We start from the raw sequence: 24,791 nt of genomic DNA, 5'->3' as shown, positions 1-24,791 counted from the left end.
TTCTGATTATGCCACACTTAATAACCATGCTCTTAGTAACCAATACATAGTGGCCACTGAACTCAAAGTTGTTTTGCACAAGCAGTTATATGTGAATGTCATTTATATTTCTCAGAATGCCACTGATATAGCATTGTACCAGTTATTCTGGAAAACAGAAGGCAGCATCTCAGATGCTTTGCTGGAAACATTGGTAACCCATCTCTAATTAGACAGGGATTTCATTTGAACCATCATGCTTATGTGTTTTTATTTGTTCAATATGTATGGCTGCAAATTCTTTACTCAGGATGGCTAACAATATTTAAAAATACTACACAGCAGCATTACAAATAACATACCATGTTTCCCTGAAAATAAGACCGGGTCTTATTTTCTTTTGGGGTGTCTTTTTTTTTCCATGTAAGAGAAGCCCTCTTCTTCTCCTTGCTCGCAGTGGGGCAGGAGGCCATGTGGCACTCCAGTGCCACGTCCACGATGCAGGGGAGTGGAGCTGCCCCATGCACACCACACCAGCTTACCTCGGCCTCGCAACCAGGCCACCCATGCTCCAACATGTGCCTCTCTTCACAGCAGTGACTCCACCAGCCCCTTCCAGCAGGACTCTGCATGGCCACTGGCCCATTTCTGCTTGCTCACAGCCATAATGGAACAGGAAGCAGAGCAACGTGCCAGTGTTGCAGCATGAGGCAAGGCAGGGGTGGGTTGGAGCTGCCCCTTATCGGCTTACCTCAGGGCCCTGCAGCCAAGCCGTCCATTCCCTGACATCTGCCTTGCCTCGCGGCCACAGGACCAACACACCACTCAGCCTCCTGTTCCATTGAGGGCTCAAGAAGTGAACCAGTGGTCATGTGGGCTCCTGCTGCACATGGGTGCTGGTGCTGCCACTACGAGGTAGCTTTTGGGGCGTGGATGGCCTGGCTGCGGGGACCTGAGGTAAGCCGGTGCGGGGCGCATGTGGCAGCTCCACCACCACCCTGCTTCAGCAAACAGCCAGATTGAATGGGTGGTCGGTCAACTGCTCAGGCTCTTAAGTAGGGCTTATTTTGGGAGTAGGGCTTCTATTAGGCGCACATGTAAAACCATGCTGTTGCTTATTTTTTGGATAGGTCTTATTTTCAGGGAAACCAGGTAGCAGTCGAGAAAAATCAGCTAATTAGCACAATCATGATACAGGCTCAGCCATACCAGGCTGCATGATGAGGTTTTCAGGGCCTTAAAATATAGTTAGCTAGTGCTTTCTGAAAGATTTAATAGAAATATAATGCAAACTGCAGGTTTTCTGCATTGTCTTAACATAGTGGAAGAAGCAAAAGCTACTGCTTTGTTCCCATGTCACAAGGGACTGCCTGTTCTTTAGTTCTATCTCTTCCTGTCTAAAGAGAAAACACCATCCTTCAATCTTGATGTTTTTTTTCCCCAAGGAAATAATCAATATATGAAATAAGCAGGTGCTTTGTCTGCTTTGCACATAAAACGAATGACGCATTCTTTACCTAAGAGCGAGGCTGGCAACATCTCATGGGAACTAGAAAAGCCTATCTGAGCAGACAGAACTATAAAATTCCTGATCAAATGATTCTATGTCAGCACTATGAGGAAGCTGACTAGTACTACAGTTTAAAACGCTAAAGGCAGTTTAGTAGGGTGTACGCTTAGTTTTTAATATCTGTTTAGTACCAATAGGCTTATCAAGGCAACTTTCCCATACCTATCACAGTACACTGTAAAAAACAACAATGACACATCATTCTAGCTATTAGAATGATACACTGGGAAATGTTTAATTCCCGTGATCAAAGCAATAATGATTGTTGAGTGTCTAATAAACTGTCAACAGCCCTTTTTAAATTAAATACAAAATACTTAGTAAAGCCAGAGAAAACACCGAAGTCAGTCATCAATTCTGAGCCAACTCTCTTAAATCTGTTCCTGAAGTTCATTATGTAATAGAATTCACATTATCTGTAGTCCTTACCTAGTCATAACTGATTGTGTATGACAAAATAAGAAAACAAACTAACATAAAATATTTTTTCTTCTGAAATCCAGTAGTAACTGCAAGTGAGATTTCATTTTATTGGGTATTTTTTGCTCTAAATCATATAGACATAGAACTGTAATGAAACTTTTCAAGATTAAGAAAAGAAAGCCAAAAGGACTTACCGTATATACTCGAGTATAAGCCGAGTTTTTCAGCACGTTTTTTGTGCTGAAAAACATCCCCTCGGCTTATACTCGAGTATATACGGCTTATCCTCGAGTTTTTTTTTCTTCTTCTTTTTTTCACATTATACCGGATGGTGCAAACTTGGCGGGCTTTTGCATTAGCGCGGGGAAGCCCTGCCGGTGCAGTGAGAGGGCGGGGCGGGGGAGCCGCCAGCCTTCTCGGCTGAGGGAGGGAGGGTTTCCCTGACCGGTAGCTGCCTCATTTCCCTCCCTCGGCTTATACTCGAGTCCCCAGTTTACCCCAGTTTTTTGGGGTAAAATTGGGGACCTCGGCTTATACTCGGATCGGCTTATATTCGAGTATATACGGTATATCAAGAGAAAGAAAAAACTTCACCTTTTTTTAAAAAAAGAAAACAGGTTTATTTTTATATCGCCTATTAATATATTAAAGGAAGAACTAGTTTTATAGCTACAGCATGAAATTTTGTAGTTTGGATTCTCAGCTGAAAAAATTCCTGACAGAAATGTGTATCACATTAAAATAATAATTAAGATACACATATTACCAAAAGAACTTATTCATTGATATAATGTATCATTATATATGTTCTATAATATATGTATATGCATATATGGCAAACACTTGAACACAGAATTGTATCTGTGTTTGAAGAAAATAGAAACAAAAATACATATTCATTTTCCTACCCACTTTTCTTTTAAAAAATTCCTGAATTGAATCCAATAGAAGTTTTCATAATGCTATAATCGTGAGCTCTATATTAAAATCATGAACATCTATTTGTGACGAAGCATGTTTTAGAAGTAAGTGATGCAGTGGCTCAGTGGCTAGGATGCTGAGCTTGTTGATCGAAAGGTGGGCAGTTAAGCAGTTCAAATCCCTAGTGCTGCGTAACGGGGTGAACTCCCGTTACTTGTCCCAGCTTCTGCCAACTTAGCAGTTCAAAAGCATGTAAAAATGCAAGTAGAAAAATAGGGACCACCTTTGATGGGAAGGTAACAGCGTCCTGTGCGCCTTTGGCATTTAATCATGCCAGCCACAGGACCATGGAGACGTCTTCGGACAGCGCTGGCTCTTCGGCTTTGAAATGGAGTTGAGCACCACCCCCTAGAGTCGGGAACGACTAGCACATATGTGTAAGGGAAACCTTTATCTTTACCTATGTTTTAGAAACATCATCAGATTTGTACAGCTGATTATGGAGTCATACCATGACTCAGTACAATACACACAGTAGACAATCTTTTATTTTGACTTTTATGTGTGCCTTGATTTTACTTGCAGGTTTCCCCTAAGTTCATCTAATAATTTATCATGTCTAGAGCACTCTTTATGTTCATCGAAAAAGGCATTAATTATGGTAATCACTAGTGCTAAAGAATAAAAATAAGGTGAACTCTTTTTTTTCTTTTAAAGGAATCATGTTATGTTGGAAGACAATGGTGGATTTTAAAGCATTTGAAGGAAGTTTGGAATGAGGGTCCTTCCTATTAATTTGCCCAAATAATTCCAGCATTTTTCTTTTTTTTAATGAACTTAAATGTTTCCATGTTTACGCAGGTAAATTGGCCACAACCAAGTAAGATATTTTCTATTACACTTTTACTAGTAAGTAAGGTTATCTAAATCAGTAGGCTTTGTTCATATGATGCTATGCTTAAAAACATAGTAAAGAAGATGGTTTTAATGATAAGCACTGATTGATCTATGTTTGATTTTGCCACTTTTTAAAACAACATCAATAACAGCATTTGGCAAGAATCTTAAAGAGCCCTTCCATATACAGCACAAGCAAGCACTCCATCAGCCTTTGGGATAGGAAGCACATCTGTCTTCTGTCTAGTTCCTTTCCTATATGTCTCCCTCAATTAGGTTTTATTGGAGGGAGGGAGTTGTAAATGGTCCTTTCTGTTTGAATCCTCAGGTTAACAATGCCCCCTGTGATGACCAACACAAGATGTTGCATTCAGGAAAGAGATGCACTCAAGTAAGAGGAGATCTTTGTGACAGTATCTCCACATATGGTCCTCATGCCCAGCTAATCACATTAGCACAAGAGAAAAGAGGTGGCCACTAGACAGCCCAATAAAGAAAAGGAGAAAAGCAAGACTAATCTTGTTAAAAGGGAAGCAAAGATAGACGCTACTATTACACAGTGGTTTATAATGGCCCAATTTTCCCAGGGTTGGCATCACCTGTACCATTCTCCCAAACTTGCAAAAATGGAAAGAAAAGCTGTGTTTTTTAAAGGAGGTTTAACTTTAAAGCAAACCATGTTTTCCATGTTTTCTAAATTATTGGGACAACAGCTTCCATAAGTGTGTCTGTGGGTAGCATATATGGAACACATACACACGTTCGCATTTATAGATATGCACAGAAAGAGAGCCATTTGAGGACTTCCTTGTAGATGAATAAATAATATATTCTGCATTCTATCATTGGATTATCAGTAATTGGGAATCACGAGTAAAGGCCATAAATTTGATTTGCTGGTCAAACCTTTGAACACATTCTCAAGTCCTAGGGTACATCCATCCGTACTATTTAACTGTTTTATGATAGATTGAAAACGATAAATGCATATAATACTTAAATATATAAAATCTTCTACAGGGTGCTTGGTGCTCTCTCAGCTTAGTTGTTTTCTTACAAATGTTTCATTATCAAACAAGTAACTTCATTAGTAATAGAAGGAAATCTCATTTAATATACTAGTGCCGTGATGGTGAATGTATGGCACACGTGTCGGAAGTGGCACACAGAGCCATCTCTCCAGGCACACCAGCCGCCGCCCGTTGCTCTTCCGAGTTCCGGTGCACGCATGCATGCCAGCCAGCTGATCTTTGCGCATGCATGCATGCCAGAAACCAGAAGACCAGGTGACCGGCGTACATGCGCACTCCAGAAACCGGAAGCTCAGCTTCCCAGCATGGGCATGCGCATCAGGGAACTGCTCTTCCGGTTTCCGGCGCTCCTGCACATACGCACCAGGGAGCTGCTCTTCCAGTTTCCGGCACCCACGTGCATGCGCTCCCATTTCGGCACTCGGTGCCGAAAAGATTCGCCAACACTGTAGTAATGGTTTTCCGTGTCATTGTTGGGGGCATGGTCTTTGGTGGTTTTTGGTTAGGCTATTGTTTATTTTTACCTTATTTGTCTAAATTATTCCTTAATTGGGGTATTGTTTGCTTCTTGTTTGTTGGTCTAATGCAGTGGTGGGATTCAGCCAGTTCGCACCACTTTGGGAGAACCGGTTGTTAACTTTCTGAGCAGTCTGGCAAACTGGTTGTTGGAAGAAATCATTAGGGTAGAGAACCGGTTGTTAAATTACTTGAATCCTACCACTGATCTAATGTTAATCTAGGTGTTAATCCCTGCCTGTCTGGGTATTTTTGATTGTCTATTCTATGAAGATGTTGCTTATCATTATGTGTCTGATTTGTCAGAGTGCCAGGCTTCTAGCATTTTTGGACTTCTCTTGATCTAGGATGTCAGAGTTTTCCAGGGGAAAATATGGTTAAATCTGGCCATGTATTTTGATATTAAGGAGTTTTCATCATGACTTCTGACTGCTAGTTGGTGTTGCGCTCTGCTAGTCTTCTGTTTGTCGTAAATTGTCTCTATTACAAACATTACAGCTACCTATTTTTCTTCTGGGACTGCTAGGTCTTTTGGTTTACTTAGGATGTTTTGGAGGGTTTTAATTGGTTTATGTATTATGTTTGATGCCATGTGGTTGTAATAGTCTGTTGATGGTGTCTGAGAAGTTTTTGATGTATTGCAATATTATCCTTTTTACAGCTTGTGTTGGTTGTGCTATATTGGGTTCAGTGGTCAGGCACTATTTGATGAAGTTGCATGGATATCTATTTTGTTGGAAAGTGTTTTCTTTTTCTGATGTTTAGGGCTGCTGCAATCTGTTTTTGCTCATCTAAACAGTATTCTTACAAAGATTCTCTGGCGGGAAGTTGGATAGTAGAACACTTGACTGGTGTGGGTAATTTTACAATAGACTTGGGTTTCTAATATGCGATCACCGCCTCTGATGAGGATATCTAGGAAAGTTAGCATGCTGTTGTTTTCTTCTTCTCTAGTGAATTTTACTCCTTTGAAAAAGTTGATAGTTTTGTGTATGTTCTCCAGTTGGTCCTTTTTTATTATGACAGAGGCATCTTCTATATACTGGATCCATATTTTGGGCTGCATGCATCACTGCTATAGATTCCACAATCTCTGCTATTAGCCCTGAAGGCAGTGATCCCATAGGTGTTCCTTTGGTTTATTGATATATTTGTCTGTCAAACTGAAAGCATGTGGTTAAGCAAAGGTTGATAAGATCCATGATTTTAGATATTGGTGTACTTGGATAGGTTAGGTGTGCTTCTACTTCTATAGTTTTGTTTTGTTTTTGATGCCTCCAAGCTAGGTTTTGATTCCTGGCAACTGCCTGGCAAGATTTCAGAAATAATTTATTATTTCACATTTTCCTAAAAACTAATTGAAATGAATTTTGCTAAAGCTTATCATTATTTCTGAAAATAGAAGGCCTAAGAAAAATACTTTTATTAAGTGAATCTTTTTCATGCAAACCTGTACCCTTTAAGGTCAATTTTTAACATAACCCTTGTTGTTAAGGAAGTTTCTCAGCTATTGCTATTGCTATTGCTATCCTGACTGAGTCATATCTATAAATGAATCATTTAATTCAGGGGAATACAAATTGGTCTTCACTAACTGAAGTCCTGCTGATTTCTGTGCCTGTTTTAAAAATAATTTAGGCTGGATTCAATCTTTATTTAAAAAAGTCCTTCATCCTGTGGAAATATGAAAAATAAAGGAACTACAAAACTTGCAGTATGCGTGGACTGTCTGGTGTAAAATAAACTTTCTGTGGTATTTCTTATGTGGGAGAAATCAAAAGGCAACTCTTGTCATCCTATGCTCTGCAATTTTTGACATCAGAAAAGCTGTTGATGACATGCAGGTCACAACGGCTTCTTTTATTGCTCTTTTGCAAACATACTTAGCTACCTGTCTCTCTGCACCATGTATATAGTGGAGCAAAGGAATAACCAGTTCAAAATTAAGCACCTTTAAGGAATTCTCAAAAGGGATTTTTACATATGAGCTACAAACGAATTATCCCATCCACAGTAGCCTTTAACAGCTTGGAACTCTTGCTTACATTTGCCTTGTAGAATACAAGTTAAAATAGTTACATGCACCAGTCAGAAGTCAAAGTTGACTGCTTATTAATGTCTGGATGACTTGATTGACGCATTTGGGACACTGGGAGAAGAGGTTTTTAGAAGTGCTTTCCTTTTTGTAGTTTATTTTTCCCCACACTGGGTAGTAGAAGTAGGTTCTACACAGTAACTTTGTACATCTAATTTTTTGAATGATTGTCATATAGTTTTAGATGAATACTACGAATTATAACCTGTACATAAGAGCTGATTCACAAATGTTGAGGCCAAGGTTGGGCCAATAAGAAAAGAGGATCTTCCCATCAATCCTCCTCCCTTCTTTTTAAGAATCATTTCTCCCCACCCCCATTCAATTGTGTCCGATTCTTAGAGACTGCCTGGACAAAATCCCTGCAGTTTTCTTGGCAAGGTTTTCAGAAGTGGTTTGCCATTGCCTCTTTCCTAAGACTGAGAGACAGTGACTAGCCCAAAGTCACCCTCCTACTTCCTGCCTAAGGTGGGACTAGAACTTACAGCCTCCCGGTTTGAAGCCTGATGCTTTAACTACTACACCAAACTTCTCTCTAGAGTTGGTTATGAAATAAAAAAAAATAGCTGCTATAAAAGATATGCTCTTCTTGGACCATCTCAAACTAAGAATTAGTTTATTGATTGATTGATTTCCCACTATATTTTATATAGAACTCATGGTGGGATACAATTAAAAAGGATCACAAAAATATAGATAATAGATAAATAACAAAAACCTTAAAAGCTTTCGTATATTTGTTTATCTGGAAATAGTAGTAATAATAGGTGTATTGATGACGCACCTTAAATGTGTTTTTAAATGATTCTATTTTAGACTTTTCCAAACGTCAGTAATGAAGGAAGGGTGGTGCCATTGCCAAGTGCTCTCCCCAAGATCTGACATGTGGAAGGGACCAATTGTTGTGACCCAGGCCCAAGTAGGTAGTAATAAACTTAGTCTGTGGAAAAAACAAACTTTATTCGAACAGCTGGGAATTACTTCATTCCCAGCGTCATTCAACTCAAAGTAAAACAAATGCCTCCCAAATACAAATTCTTCAGTTATCTCAGAAACCTTAGTCCAATTCGGCAAACTGCCAAAAGCCCTTCCTGCAAACGTCCAGAAGCCACAAAAACAAAGACTGATATGAAGCAGAAGACGCAGCTACAACGTTGTTTTCCAGCAAAGCTGAAACGCCGGTGCTGGTCTGTTTTAAGCCTTATAGGAGGGGCCAATCATCTCTTGGCCCTACTCTCTGCTTGAGCTGCTCTTGCCTTCTGTCAAGTCTTCTCATGCATGCATTAGGAACATGCTCCTCCTGTTCCTCTGCCTCACTACTATCAGGTTCTGGAGGCTCTGGAGTCTGCACCTCACTTCCCGATGGCCCTGGCCTCACCTCAGCCTCATCGCTGTCCGACTCCATTGCCAGCTCCGTAGGCTGCTGATGGACCACAACACTAATAGCATCTGTACATGCAGAGTCAATTTGGTCTAATGGTTAAGGCACCAGGCTAGAAACTGGGAGACTGTGAGTTCTAGTCCCATCTTAGCCATGAAAGCCAACTAGGTGATCTTGGGCCAGTCACTCACTCTCTCTCAGCCCAACTCACCTCACAGGATTGTTGTGGTGGTAAAAATAGGGTGAGGACGGTGTGTTGGATATGTTTGCAGCACTGAGTTATTTGTGAAAGATAATAAAGGCAGGATAAAAATAAAATGGTTAAAATAAATAAATAAATAAATCATCATCATCATCACCATCATCATCATCATCTAGCCTTTATGGCCCAGGAAAGTCAGTCTCCTATTGACATCTACTAAAGGTAAAGCAAGACAGAAGTTACCATTTAAAGTAAGTGATGCTATTTAAAGTAAAGTCCAGCTCCCATGTGGACAGTTCTGCTATTCTACAGTTGTTTCCTGGCTTGTCTCTATTCCAGCTTTCTGCTTTAGTGCAGGGATCTCCAACCTTGGCAACTTTGAGCCTGGTGGACTTCAACTCCCAGAATTCCTCAGCCAGCAAAGCAAAGGCTCAAGTTACAGAAAGATCTTGACAGACTTGAACATTGGGCGCTATCTAACAAAATGAAATTCAACAGTGAAAAAAGTAAGGTTCTACATTTAGGCCAAAAAAACAAAATGCACCAGTACCGTATATGTGGTACCTTGCTCAACCTGTGAGAGGGATCTTGGAGTCCTAGTGGATAACCATTTAGATATGAGCCAGCAGTGTGCAGCAGCTGTTAAAAAAGCCAACACAGTTCTGGGCTGCATAAACAGAGGGATAGAATCAAGATCACGTGAAGTGTTAGTACCACTTTATAATGCCTTGGTAAGGCCACACTTGGAATATTGCATCCAGTTTTGGTCGCCACGATGTAAAAAAGATGTTGAGACTCTAGAAAGAGTGCAGAGAAGAGCAACAAAGATGATTAGGGGACTGGAGAATAAAACATATGAAGAACGGTTGCAGGAACTGGGTATGTCTAGTTTAACAAAAAGAAGGACTAGGGGAGACATGATAGCTGTGTTCCAATATCTCAGGGGCTGCCACAAAGAAGAGGGAGTCGGGCTGTTCTCCAAAGCACCTGAGGGTAGAACAAGAAGCAATGGGTGGAAACTGATCAAAGAAAGAAGCAACTTAGAACTAAGGAGAAATTTCCTGACAGTTAGAACAATTAATAAGTGGAACGACTTGCCTTCAGAAGTTGGGAATGCTCCAACACTGGAAATTTTAAAGAAAATGTTGGATAACCATCTGACTGAGATGGTGTTGGGTTTCCTGCCTGGGCAGGGGGTTGGACTAGAAGGCCTCCAATGTCCCTTCCAACTCTGTTGTTATGTTATGTTATGTTATGAAGTCCACCAGGCTCAAAGTTGCCAAGGTTGGAGACTCCTGGTTTATTGGACAGCTCCTTTTCTCCCTTGCATGCCCAACACTCCAAAGTAGAATCAAACAAAAGACACTTCTTGTCCCATATTTCAGTTTGTTGAAATGCAGTAATTGTTCAGAGGTGTGTCATAAATTATGCAATGTGATATTATTTGCATTTCAAACATGAGCATAAAGCCCACTTCTTATAACTGTAGAAGAATCAGGCGGTACCAGAAATTGCTAGAAATTTCATCGATTCAGCTGTGATTCTTGCTTCATTGGTTCAGTTTTCTTCAAAAATTTGCATAAGTTTAAATAATCATTCCTTCTTTCTTCTGTATCAGTTCATTAGCTGAAGCAGAGATCAGATATCCTTTTCCTTCTCACAGATCTCCTGCACTAATGCTGTTCTCCAGTCTGTTGTTTTTCTAGCAGAGTCTTCTCCAATAACTCAGTTTCACAGTGCAGACACTGTTTAATTCCCAACTTGATTCTCTCTTCTTATGTGCATGCCACAGTTTTCATAGTAGCACAGATTTGAAATCTTGCACCCTTTGCCGTGCATAGAAACTACAATAGCACAAAAGATAAACAATCAGTGAAAAACATTTGTTTAAAGAAGATTGGCTTGAGAGTGTACCATATATTTCATAAAAGACCAGATTACCTGGAATTAGTCCCAACACTTAACCACACCATAGTGGTTGGTTAATTGAATCACAGGATATGTAAAGGAAGGATGCTCAACTATATTTTCTATAGCTTTAGTGATCTAATTCAACCCATCTTATGCTGGTTTCCCCCTTCAGAGTTCATAATAAGTTTTAATTTTTGCAAGCCCAATACTCCACCTTTGCTTTACTCTCATTATTGTGTTTTTGAAACAATTACACTACTCTATTCTGATGTACCTTGGGACAATGTATAAGAACAATCAGACTAAATTTTAATTAATAACTTTGGCATTTTATTTATTTCCCATCATTATTTTTTTTACAATTAACTTAATACAGTGAACATATGTAACACAGGGATGCGGTGGCTCAGTGGGTAAGACGCTGAGCTTGTCGATCGAAAGGTTGGCAGTTCAGCAGTTCTAATCCATAGTGCTGCATAATGGGGTGAGCTCCCATTACTTGCCCCAGCTTCTGCCAACCTAGCAGTTCGAAAGCATTTAAAAAATGCAAGTAGAAAAATAGGGACCCCTTTGGTGGGAAGGTAACAGCGTTCCGTGCGCCTTTGGCATTGAGTCATGCCGGCCACATGACCATGGCTCTTTGGCTTTGAAACGGAGATGAACACTGCACCCTAGAGTCAGGAATGACTAGCACAGTGATGGCTAACCTTTTCCGGACCAAGTGCCCAAGGCCCATGTGTGCGCATGCTAATGTGCGCATGCACGCCCGAACCCCCAAAATGCAATGCACGCACAGTCCCTGTGCATGCTCCCCACCCCCCACACATGTACCTGCACCTCCCGCACGTGCTGCACCCCCTGTGCATGCACATGCACTCCCCCCACACACACCCCGCCCCCATGCATGTGCAGCAGAGACTCAAAGACCAGCTGGCTGGCAGGAACCACACATGCATGCGCAGCAGAACTGAACTGGGGCGACGGCTCATATGCCCACAGAGAGGGCTGCGGGCCCTCATGGGACTAGCACATATGTGCGAGGGGAACCTTTATCTTTACTTATGTAACACACCTTCCTCCTATTTTTCCCACAACAACAAAACCCTGTGAGGTAGGTTGGACTAAAAGAAATCAACGGGCCCAAGGTCATGCAACTAGCTTTCATGGCTAAGGTAGGATTTGAACTGATAGTCTGCTGCTTTCAAGGCCAGCACCTTAACCATTAGACCAAATTGGCATTTTGATTAAAGGCCAGATTTACTCTTGCTTCAAATTCAAGTAATCAGTGCCCAGCTTTCATCATCTTAGTGTCTCCTAATGTGCTGAGCTTCAATTTCCAGAAACATAAGCCTACTTTATCTGAATGGGTCTGATTAAGGAAAGCTATAATATGGCATGTCAGGGGTTTTTTTTGGAAATTATCCTTGAATCTTGATCTTGTCCTCATTTTGTGGATGTGTTAAGAACAGGTAAGTGAGAAAGTGCCAGCAACCAATCAGGCTAAAAAGTTGTCAGCTTGCAAATTGAGATGTTTCCCCAAAGCAATCTGTCAAAACGGTTCCTTTCTATCTTATGTTTATAGCAGGCTCCTACCCAAATGATTAATGAAGGAAGTAAACTATGTGGTGGCGCCGTCTTGGAGGGGGCATCTGTTAATGAAAGGAAAAGACAAGGTGGAAGGTGTCCTTTGACACCACTCACCACTCTCCTATCAGCTCTGGAAACCAAGGCGGGCTCAGTCGCCTTGTTTAAGGTGGGATATTTGCTAACAAAAGTCTATGCAAACAAGAAGCCCTGTGAGAACATGGAGGGAATAGCTGTTCCCATCTGGCAAAGGTGAATGTCATTTGCAGAGCAAACGTGTCTCTAATTCAAGCAAATACTGTTACAAGTGCTGCAGCTCGGAGAAAAGAAAACACAATTAATGGGACGTTAGCACGACTTGAAGATGAGAAATGAGACAGGGATGCTCATATCTCGGCGTAAGAAAAGATATTTTCTTAGATCACAGTTCCCAAGTACTTTATATCCATTTTCTGATCCACGTATAATTCCACATTATTCATTTGCTATCTCATAAGTTACACTCCAATGGGCAGACAACTTATAAACTAACTGAAAATGTGACAAAATAAAAACATTAATGGCAAACAATTAAATGGCAATAAAATAAAAGGATATTTTTAAGGCAACCACGCTTTATCTAGTCCAAAAGCCAGACTGGGTTGTATTGATTTGGAATTCTGAGAGTTACAGATGTGAAGCTTCTGCTAGAGCTCATCTAGATGACATTAACTTCCAGCATTTGGGCAATATTGCTGTTGAATGTATTCTGTTGTAATTTAGGCTTGGAAATATAACCTATCTTTGTGATCCCAGTGTTGTTATTTATGGATGGCAAAAATCCATTTACAGCGCAAAAATGCCATTTCAGAAACAACAAAAATCAAAGGGATTTTCAACCAGAAATCTAGAATGGTTTTATGGTTGGTTGCATAGCAGTGGTGGGTTGCCCCTGGTTCGGACGGGTTCTATAGAACCAGTAGTAAAACTGACGGGAAGCTCCACCCACTGACCCAAACTTCATCAAAACTCTTCTGCGCGGGCACAATGCGAACCAGCAGTAAAGGTAAGTAGAACCCACCCCTGTTGCATAGTCAGCCAGATGTTTAAATTGGACTTGGCATTTATCAAATCCTTCCCAAAGGCCTAGGATAAGCAGAAGTTGTTGTTTGGTGGTATTAAAGGTACTGTTGTGGGATATAAGCCATTCCAAGCAAAGCTGCCTTTTGCAATTGACTAATGGTGATTTTTCAATGCCAATAGTGTTCAAACGGTGACATCCTTACATTTTGCTGAATTGAGGTTCTTTGTCTTGATAAATGGAGCTCGGACTAATCTTGGCTATCTTCTCTAAACTTGTTGCATTGAGTGATAAGAGCCAAAAGGTGTGTCGATACGGAGAATCAATGTTAGACACTCAGGGCCTGGACTACACGGTGTTTTGTGTTCAACCTGTTTACAGAAAGACTGTGCAAACATGATTACTCAGCCCTGCAGCCATTAATAATTAAGCTTAATAGCTTTCAATTGATTTTGAGGGTAGTTTCTTTTCTTTTCAAGGAAAAATAGCAATATTTCATGTGTGCAAGATACTGTATATATATTTTGACCAGGCAGCATCTGAGACATGTAGCACTTCTAGTGAGGTAAGAAGGAATCTGCTATCGCTTTTATCTGTCTCCTCTCTGATGTATGTCGAATAATGTGGACTTGCACTTGCTCATGTGCAACAGACATGGTAGAAAAAAAATACACATTTGGCCGCCTTGCAGTCTACAAGCTAGATATGGTGGACTTTACACCAACTGAAGAATGATGGGAGCTGAGGTCTATCACATCTGAAAGCAGCAGGTTTGGAAACGAAGGCTGTATTTCTATTATCTAAGTCTCAGAATTTGGCCTGAATTTGGACTCGAGGACCAGAAAGTGAATGAATTACATCAATATTGGCCAACCACATCTAATGCAAAATATGAAAGCCAGCCTTTTGCCGCGTTGATGCAGAAATCTGGGAAATTGTAATGTCTAACACCTGGGGAGAATATTAGGTTAAGGCTATCTTTCTTAAGTCTAGACCTGTTTCTCTTATTTTCTGTTGCATACAATTTATACTCTAATAATTCTATCAATGTCCAGTTCTTCACACATTCTCACTTGCAATTTAGCTTGAAACCTTAACCCTTCCAGGCATGTATTAAATCTTTTCTCCGTCCATGTCAAAAAAATACAATTTCCTAACCATTTCGGAAATTGCAGAGAACAAATGCAGCCTTGAGACATCAGACAGGACACTTCTGAGCCAACGCGGTGGTTACTGTTATTGTTGGTATTGCATTTGGGAGATAGCTAAGAGTAGGAATTTATGCTGTCATTTTTATGCAGGGATGCTCAAATGTTAGGGCAAAGACCATAGAAATGCTTTTGGACACAGCAAAGAAAGGGATTGGAGCAGATGCTCCTCTTTCCCATTGTCCTTTGCCAATTTAGTATCTTGCACGGGATTTGGCTTCAACTTCTACAATTTCTTGCAATAAGTATCCTATGGATTAATTTGAACTTGGATGGGATGATGCAACTTCCTAACTGTATCCATAGCAGTGGTGAAATCCAATTTTTTTTTCTACGGGTTCTGTGGGCATGGCTTGGTGGGCGTGGTGTGGCTTGGTGGGCATGGCAGGGGAAGGATACTGCAAAATCTCCATTCACTCCCCACTCCTGGGGGAAGGCTAGTGCAAAAACTCCATTCCCACCCCATTCTGGGGCCAGCCAGAGGTGGTATTTGCCGGTTCTCCGAAATTCTCAAAATTTCTGCTACCGGTTCTCCGAACTGCTCAAAATTTCCGCTACTGGTCCTCCAGAATCTGCTGGATTTCACCCTGATTCATAGTTGTATAAATTATTTCCTGACAGTTAGAACAATTAATCAGTGGAACAACTTGCCTCTGGAAGTTGTGAATTCTCCAACACTGGAAGTTTTTAAGAAGAGATTGAACAACCATTTGTCTGAAATGGTATAGGATTTCTTGCCTATGCAGGGGGTTGGACTAGAAGATCTCCAAGGTCCTTCCCAACTCTGTTATTCTAAATATCATCTGCAGAAAAAATGAGATTAAACAATCTCATTTGCCACAAAGAAGAGGGAGTCGGGCTGTTCTCCAAAGCACCTGAGGGTAGAACAAGAAGCAATGGGTGGAAACTGATCAAAGAAAGAAGCAACTTAGAACTAAGGAGAAATTTCCTGACAGTTAGAATAATTAATAAGTGGAACGACTTGCCTGCAGAAGTTGTGAATGCTCCAACACTGGAAATTCTTAAGAAAATGTTGGATAACCATCTGACTGAGATGGTGTAGGGTTTCCTGCCTGGGCAGGGGGTTGGACTAGAAGGCCTCCAAGGTCCCTTCCAACTCTGTTGTTATGTTATGTTAATCTAAAACAAACTAAAATGAAGTTGGCTAGGTAGCGCAAACCCAGGCAATATAACAATGTAATGTAATGTAGTTCAGTATGCTGTTCAAAACCAGCAATTGTCTATCATCTCTCTCTCTCTCTCTTCTCTTTCTCTCAACTCTATCTATCTCTCTATTGCTCTATCATCTGTCATCTATCTATCATACTTATATCCTACCACAATGTATCATCAATTCTCACAGGCTATTTATTAAGTAAAGCATTTATAATTAATTAAGTAAAACATTATTTAGTTTATTATGTGTACACATTTTTGTGAAGCTCAATGGAGCAACAATGAAAGCCATCCAGCACCTTTGGGCATTCATAAATTTTATGCATTTCCATAGAAAATAAAATAATTTTGATGATAATTACGATAACATAGACTTAGAGAAAAAAGAACTCGGTATGTCTAGTTTAATAAAAAGAAGGACTAGGGGAGACATGATAGCAGTGTTCCAATACCTCAGGGGTTGCCACAAAGAAGAGGGAGTCGGGCTGTTCTCCAAAGCACCTGAGGGTAGAACAAGAAGTAATGGGTGGAAACTTAGAACTAAGGAGAAATTTCCTGACAGTTAGAACAATTAATAAGTGGAACGACTTGCCTGCAGAAGTTGTGAATGCTCCAACACTGGAAATTTTTAAGAAAATGTTGGATAACCATCTGATTGAGATGGTATAGGGTTTCCTGCCTGGGCAAGGGGTTGGACTAGATAATCTCCAAGGTCCCTTCCAACTCTGTTGTTATATTATTATTATATTATATATAAATATGTGAACTGTACAGTGAAATATTCACTGACTCTGGGTTTTAGGCTGGTATCATTAAAGTACTAAAAGGAAAAGCAATTCCCTTTAAAACCAGATTGGGTATAACCCTCCCTCTCTTTTTGGCCATGTATTGCTGATACCATTTTGAAAATATTTACCTAGATTTACTTCACAAAAGTTTAAGCCACATTTAATTAATGAGATAAAAATGCAACATTTTGGGTCGGTGCTGAGAGTCATAGTGAATAACTAATTGGTTCTTATCACGAGAAGGCTTCAAAAAATTTAGCAAGGAGTTCTCTGTCCGGTTCCTGGGTGGGAGTGGCCATGGTGGGCGTGGCCTAGTTGGCCATCTGCACCATGGTGGGTGGGGAGGGCAAAAGTGCCCCCCCACCCACCATGGTGCAGATGGCCAACTAGGCTCCATAGGCTTTCCTCGAGCCTTTGGGAGGGCGAAAACGGCCTTCTCAGGCTCTAGAGGCCCTCTGGAGGCCAGAAATGGGCCTGTTTCTAGCCTTCCAGAACTTCCGATAGGCCCGTTTTTTGCCCTCCCCAAGCCTCCACCTGCATCCTGCACTTACCTGCATCCAAAATGGGCCATGTGAGGACTCCTGGGATGGGAGGAGTGGGCGGGGCCAGCCAGGAGTGGGATTTGGGGGTTCTCTGAACTGCACAGAATCTTCTCCCAAACCCCTGCGCACCCCCAGCAGCCCATCCCTGATTCTTATCTCTTTTTTGCCTGCCAAAAAGTTTTTGCTGCCATTGATTTTCACACACCATTGTGATGTGAAATGATGATTTTGGCTGTCTTACATCTTTTCCCTGCAAAATGGGTTAAAATTAGAGTTATCAATAAGGTGACCAACTTTTTTACAATGAGAAGGAGGACACAAATAAATTGAAGAAAAAAAATCGTAAATAAAAGAAACATTTTATTCATTGCAACAATAATACAGAATACACTATAATATGATAAATGCATAATAAAAAACATTTGTAACTATAACATTTTATATTGCAATTATGCTTACATGCCTATTAATTATTATTTAAATGAGTACTTTTCCATTGAATAAATATTTTTTGTCCATGTATCATCTAATAATATATTGGAAATATCTGAATAAGAAATATCCTTCATATTGAATTTTAAAACTGAAACAATAACATAAGCGAATAAACTTGTAAATAAAATGATACATATTAATAAAATATGAATTATTGTGCTCACTTGTGTATGATTGAATATTCACTGAGAAAGAAGTGAGTCTAATGCATGCGTGTGTGCCCTATCGTGTTTTGTTAAGATGTAAACAAAGCCACTTGCGCGTGGCGCGCTCTCTCAAAACAATTTTCCTGTGTAGAGCACATGCGTCTCATAATTGCGTCTTACCGCACTGTACTGAGCCTTGATGAATCGTCATGTCAAATACAAATACGTCACATCACACGCAACAGATCAGCTTGACATCGATCGAATACGGAGATTTACAGATTAGTCCTCAAATATCGAAAAGGAGGACATGTAGGAGGACACTTTTCGAGAGAGGACAGAACTTACAAAAGAAGGACTGTACTCCCTAAAGGAGGACGATTGGTGACCTTATTATCAATCAATGGTGGAAAGTTACTTCTGAGAATTTATGTACCAACACTATAATTGTAACAAAAATTCATTTATTGTGTCTGCAGTGGAAATGAATTTTTGGACATCCAGTGGTGGGCAAAAAAAGAATGAGTCGGCTCATTGACATCAAAACAATGTTATTTATTTAAAAAAATCACACTACTGTGGCTTTACTCAGAAAGTGAATAACTCTCGATGTAATCAATTATCTCCACAATGTTTGAAATAAGTGAGTTTTAGATTTAACATATAGCCGGTTAACAATTTTATGTTTTATATATTGCATAACAGCGACACCTACTGGTTAATAGTATTATGTCTCTGCAATTGTGGGTTCAGTTACCACCATCAATTCTAGCTAACATCATAATCTCAATCTGGAAAAATAAAACAGGAAGAAATTCCCTCATTAACTCCCTTAGGATATAATTGAAATGTATAAAACAAGGAAGCTGCAGACGGCTGGAAAAATAACCATTTAATGAAAAGAGGATATTCACCTTGACTCTCTCATAACCAACTCACTGCAAGTGCACCCCATTCTACTCATCAGAATTACACAAAATTGTCCTCAATTGTATTACAACAAATTGAATGAAATCTTAAAAATATATGTAGAAGGAATTTTTTGCAGGATCCTAATTGTGTTACTTCTACCCTGACTTATAGGGCCACAAAGATAATGATTTATCTTAACTTTTGTGAATGGGAAAGAGATTGTGTTTATCAAGTGATGGTCCCCATCTTCTCTTTGCAAACTCTCTGCATTCTTGAAAACCTGTTCCTAACATTAGGATGATAGTAGCAGTATAGCACAGGTAGTCCTTCACTTGCAACAATTTGTTTAGTGACTGTTCAAAGTTACAACTATACTGAAAAAAGTGACTTTTTCACACTTACGATCATTGCATCATCTCCATAGTCATGTGATCAAAATTCACATGCATGGCATGTTCATATTTATGACATTTGTGGTGTCCCAGAATCTTGTGATCAACTTTTGCGAACTTCTGACAAGCAAACTCAATGGGGAAGCCAGAGTCCCTTAACAGCCAACTTACTAATTGCAATGATTCACTGAACAACGGTGGCAAGAAAGGTTGTAAAATGGGGCAAAACTCACTTAACAAAATGTCTCACTTAGTAACATCAATTTTGAGCTCAATTGTGGTTGTAAGTCAGTGACTACCTGTACAGTATTATAATGCACAAAATGAAGAACAACATAGGATCCAAGATAATCCAAGTTAGACTGTGAGCACTGGAAATTAGTGCTGGCTAAAAAATTGTCTTAAGTGGTGATTCTACAAGGACAAATTTATGTGGTTTGCTAATGGAATCACTAATGTACTTTTGCATCATATAATCTATTCCATTTGTTCAGGATCAAATTTGGTAAATGAAATTATTTAAAAGCCACAAGAGGGCGCAAAGGGACTATGCTATATATTTTATTTTAAATTGTTGACAAAATGAATAGAATTAATTGCAGGAGGATGGCCTAAATTTTTAACTTCTTTCCTCTCTCCCTCCCTCCCTCAGCCAATTTTCTCTCCATTTTAAAATGATCAACCTTGGCAAAACTTGGTATTTGATTTAAATAAAAATTAAAACAATGAGAACAATCAACCAAAGGAACAGCTTGTCTTCGGGAGTTGTGGGAGTTTCTTCATTACTTGAGACTTTCAAGAAAAGGTTGGACTTCCATTTGCCAGAAATGGTGTAGGGTCTCCTACTTGAGCAGATGACCTATAAGGTCCCTTCCAACTCTGTTATTCTGTTATCTGTTATAAAACAACAGTGATGAAGATGACAATGATGATGAAGGTGTTCTATTACTATACAATCAAATCGAGTTGTATTTAGTACTATTTTATTAAGCCTCACTAATGGCTGTTCACAGGCCCATATGTCACTGTATTTACATGACAGGCAGAAAGAAAAAGGGGCAGGATATTAGGAATAGGAAACACAATATCAACATTGAGCATATTTGAGGACATGTATTGTTGTAATATCCCTAGAACAGAGGGTCAACAGAATGGTAGATTTCAATGACCAGAAGCAACTATTGCTCCAAAAACTTTGTATAAAATTCGTTTGCCTGAAGTCTCAAGAAAATAGGCATTATTTTAATAAATGCCCAAAACATTTTTCACAATTCTGCCATTTGAATCAGATTAGAGTTAATTTGCACAGACCTGCAGTGTACAGTACATTATAGTCCTTAATTCAGAGTTTTCTTCTTCAACTCCCATAGTATTCAAATGAAAGCTTGATCAAGCTCATCATGCTTCTGCAAAATATATATTTACCAGTCCTTATAATGTGCATCTCAACTCATCCCAGCAGTTCATCACCCAGATGGTTTCAAATCTCTTTCCCAGTATAATTTCTGAAATATGTCTTTCACTTGCACTATGAGCCATGGTGGCACAGTGGTTAGAATGCAGGATTGCTGGTTAACCCTACATTTCCACTGCCTGACCAGCTCAGAGTTGATTCAGCCTTCCATCCTTTTGAGGTCAGTAAAATGAGGACCCAAATCGTTGGGGGCAATATGCTGACTCTGTAAACTGCTTAGAGAAGGCTCTAAAGCACTATGAAGTGATATATAAGTTTAAGTGCTAGTGTGATCTTTTCAGGCTTTTGCCCTAATTTATGGACTAGATTCACAGGGGTGTCAAACTGGTGGCCCACAGGGCCGGATGTGTCACGTGCAGGCCATGCCCACCCCAGCTCCATGAAGGGAAAAAAACATCGCAAAATGTCACATGATGGCAATGTGATGCCATGAGTTTGATACCTGTGGACTAGAAGAATGGATGAAAACACTACTAGATCTTTCACCATGGTGATACAGTTATAGTTACTTTAAGCAGTAACATTTGCCTCTGTGTAAATTAAGCCATACATAGGGACACGGTGGCTCAGTGGCCAAGATGCTGAGCTTGTCAATCAAAAGGTTGGCAGTTCAGGGGTTCGAATCCCTATGCCGTGTAACGGGGTGAGCTCCCGTTACTTGTCCCAGCTTCTGCCAACCTAGCAGTTCGAAACCAAGTAGAAAAATAGGGATTACCTTTGATGGAAAGGTAACAGCATTCCTTGCACCTTTGGCATTTAGTCATGCCAGCCACATGACCACGGAGACATCTTTGGATAGCACTGGCTCTTCAGATTTGAAACAGAGTTGAGCACTGCTCCCTACAGTCGGGAACGACTAGCACATATGTGCGAGGGGAACTTTTACCTTTACCTTAAATTAAGTCATAAAAGGAATAATTGTCAGTGGATTTTATTTGGCCACAGACCTGATCTCTATCCCAACAGATAGCACACTTCGCAGGCTAATGGGAATAGGCTCATCAGATATTTGTTCTTTATAATTTAGTGGCTAACTTCTACAATAATGTTTGGAGCAGCTGGATATAAAAGGGTATATTTGTATATTCATGATATATTCATGTCGCACAAATTTTGGTTCCTGTGCATAAGTAATAGAATTACAGTAATTATTTAGGAAGGCAAAAAGACACTCCAAAGTCATTCAGTGAGTAAAGAATGGCTCATTATAGATTACTGAATTAACAGAGTTTTTGAAATGAATAAAAAATGACCAAATAGTCTGGATTGTTTAGAGAATATAGTACAGGGGTGAAATCCAGCAGGTTCTGACAGATTCTGGAGAACCGGTAGCAGACATTTTGAGCAGTTTGGAGAACCGGCAGCGGAAATTTTGAGTAGTTCAGAGAACCGGCAAATACCACCTCTGGTTGGCCCCAGAGTGGGATGGGAATGGAGATTTTGCAATATTTTTCCCCCAGGAGTGGGGAGGGAATGGGGATTTTCTAATATCCTTTCCCTGGAGTGGGGTGGGAATGGGGATTTTCTAATATCCTTTCCCTGGAGTGGGGTGGGAATGGGGATTTTCTAGTATCCTTCCCCTGGAGTGGGGTGGGAATGGGGATTTTGCAGTATGCTTCCCCTGCCACGCTCACCAAGCCACACCATGCCCACAGAAGCGGTAGTAAAACAAACTGGATTTCACCACTGATACATTACAATCCAATATTTTGTAAACAAGCCATCTTGAATGTTGACCTATTTATCCTTTGATCAGAAGTTCCCACATCCAAAAATTTGGTTCTTTCATTTCATACGTAGCTTGAGAGACTAGCAATTGACCATAATATTTGGACAAACATGAGAGAGAGAGAGGGAGAGGGAGGGAGGGGGAGGGGAGACAATGTATTTTTTTTTTTGCTTTCAATCCAGTTGCAGTAAAGGCAATTATCTTTGCTTCTTCAAACATGCTGGCTAATTTAGCAAAATTAATTTCCGTGCAATTTATTCTCATCTTCTCTTATTATAGCACACACTATTTTTCTTAAACAAATTGCTTTAATCTTTGTCTCAAAGAAGCTGCTATGAAGTGTTTACATCTCTCATACCCTACAAGGCCCACAGTGGTAGTCAGCCAACATTCTGAAACACAGCATGCAAAGTACTCGGAGGCTGTTTTATTACATATATATTTATTTCCAATTTTATAATGACACATCTCTGCTCGGTGTACAAAGCAAAACAGTCAAAACCATAAATTTTATAATAACTCTTAAGTTTAGTCTCCAAAGTCTTTTTAATGTTTTCATTGCTTTTTCAAAGATGGCAGGGGAGAGCCAGCGAGATCTCAAAGGAACATATTCTATCACATCTAAGAAATAACAGCTATGCTAGAGGGTGGGACAGCAAGGGAAAAGCATTGGATTTGGCCCATTGCATTGGTTACCCCCTAGTCTAGATTCTAGAACATCTCGAGTAGACTGGAGAAACACAGAGTAGAACTCCTGAGTGTTTTTCCCTTATGGTTTTCTAAGTTAAAAGTAACACTTTGCATTGTACTTACAAACTCAGAGGAAGCCAATGCAGCTCTGTAAATTAAGTATTATATTAAATACTACACAGTCAGGAAGAACCAGAGCTAATATAAAATAGTTCTAGCCACCCATTTCTGCATTTATTCAGTATTCACTACAAGCATTTTTAAAGGACTAAATCAGAGGAGAACAGTATAAATCCATAGAATTATTGGTCATGATGCTCTGTGAGTAAGCATTCCTTGGATGAAAGCGATTCCTATCAGGCCAGAGGAAAATAACTATAAAAATGTATTTTCTCTTTTCAGGCTGACAGGTTTAGTATAAGCATCTCTCTCTCCTTCCTTCTCCCTCTCCCTCTCCCTCTCCCTCTCCCTCTCCCCCCATTTCTCTCTCTCTCTCTCTCTCCCCCCCCTCTCTCTCTCTCACACACACACACACACACACACAGAGAGAGAGAGAGAGAGAGAGAGAGAGAGAGAGAAAGAAATATTTTAAATCACAATTTTCAAACATCTTTTAAAACAGTGTTCCTGAACATTGTCTCTCCAACCAGGCATGCTGGCTAGGGAATTCTGGGAGTTGAAGTTCATTTTAAAGTTGCCAAGTCTGAGAAACACTACTTGAATTCTAGCTCGCAATAACATGCCACAACAGGCAGTATTTAAAGTTAAAGCTAATATAGTGCGGTCAAGGATTGCATGGCTTCTGGAATTCTTCCCAATTTCTTTGTTTATTTCACAAGTTGTTTACTATCAGCATGTAAAACCTGCTTTGGATCATGAACAACCGAAAAATAAAAACTACAGAAACAAAATTTCCGAGAACCTGAATGGTTGCAGGAACTGGGTATGTCTAGTTTAATGAAAAGAAGGACTAGGGGAGACATGATAGCAGTGTTCCAATATGTCAGGGGCTGCCACAAAGAAGAGGGAGTCAAGCTATTCTCCAAAGCACCTGAAGGCAGGACAAGAAGCAATGGGTGGACACTAATCAAGGAGAGAAGCAACTTAGAACTAAGGAGAAATTTCCTGACAGTTAGAACAATCAATAAGTGGAACAACTTGCCTGCAGAAATTGTGAATGCACCAACACTGGAAGTTTTTAAGAAAATGTTGGATAGCCATTTGTCTGAAATGGTGTAGAGTTTCCTGCCTGGGCAGGGGCTTGGACTAGAAGACCTCCAAGGTCCCTTCCAACTCTGTTATTATGCTATGTTATGTTATGAGAATGGTATGGTAGCATGTAGAACACTCACCTTCCTAGTGAAACTCTGGCCCAAGACACCATGAAGTAGGGCTGATTTGCTTGTGAAATACAAAGAGGATTAGGGCAGTTGCACTTCCAGGAGAGAGATTCCAAAGAGTGGGAATTGCCACAGAGGATGCTTCTACAGCAGCGGACCTGTGTTCATGGGTAGCTGAGCCCTGGGAGGAGGAGGAGGAGGAGGAGGAGGAGGAGGAGGAGGAGGAGGAGGAGGAGGAGAAGAAGAAGAAGAAGAAGAAGAAGAAGAAGAAGAAGAAGAAGAAGAAGAAGAAGAAGAAGAAGAAGAAGAAGAAGAAGAAGAAGAAGAAG

General features: G+C 40.1%; 1 long non-coding RNA gene across 1 annotated transcript; it reads right to left on the bottom strand.

Moving 5' to 3' along the window:
• Positions 1-19,825: 19,825 nt before the first annotated feature.
• LOC131199501 (uncharacterized) lies at positions 19,826-24,492 on the bottom strand. Its single transcript, XR_009155349.1, has 3 exons — positions 24,475-24,492; positions 21,419-21,595; positions 19,826-20,123 (listed from the first exon to the last, which is right to left on the bottom strand). It is a non-coding gene; the product is annotated as an uncharacterized LOC131199501 (long non-coding RNA).
• Positions 24,493-24,791: the final 299 nt, after the last annotated feature.

Source organism: Ahaetulla prasina, chromosome 5 (assembly GCF_028640845.1).
Source record: "Ahaetulla prasina isolate Xishuangbanna chromosome 5, ASM2864084v1, whole genome shotgun sequence".
NCBI classification, from domain to species: Eukaryota; Metazoa; Chordata; class Lepidosauria; order Squamata; family Colubridae; genus Ahaetulla; species Ahaetulla prasina.
Note: the sequence above shows the minus strand (reverse complement) of the source record. Positions and strands in the feature narration are given on the sequence as shown.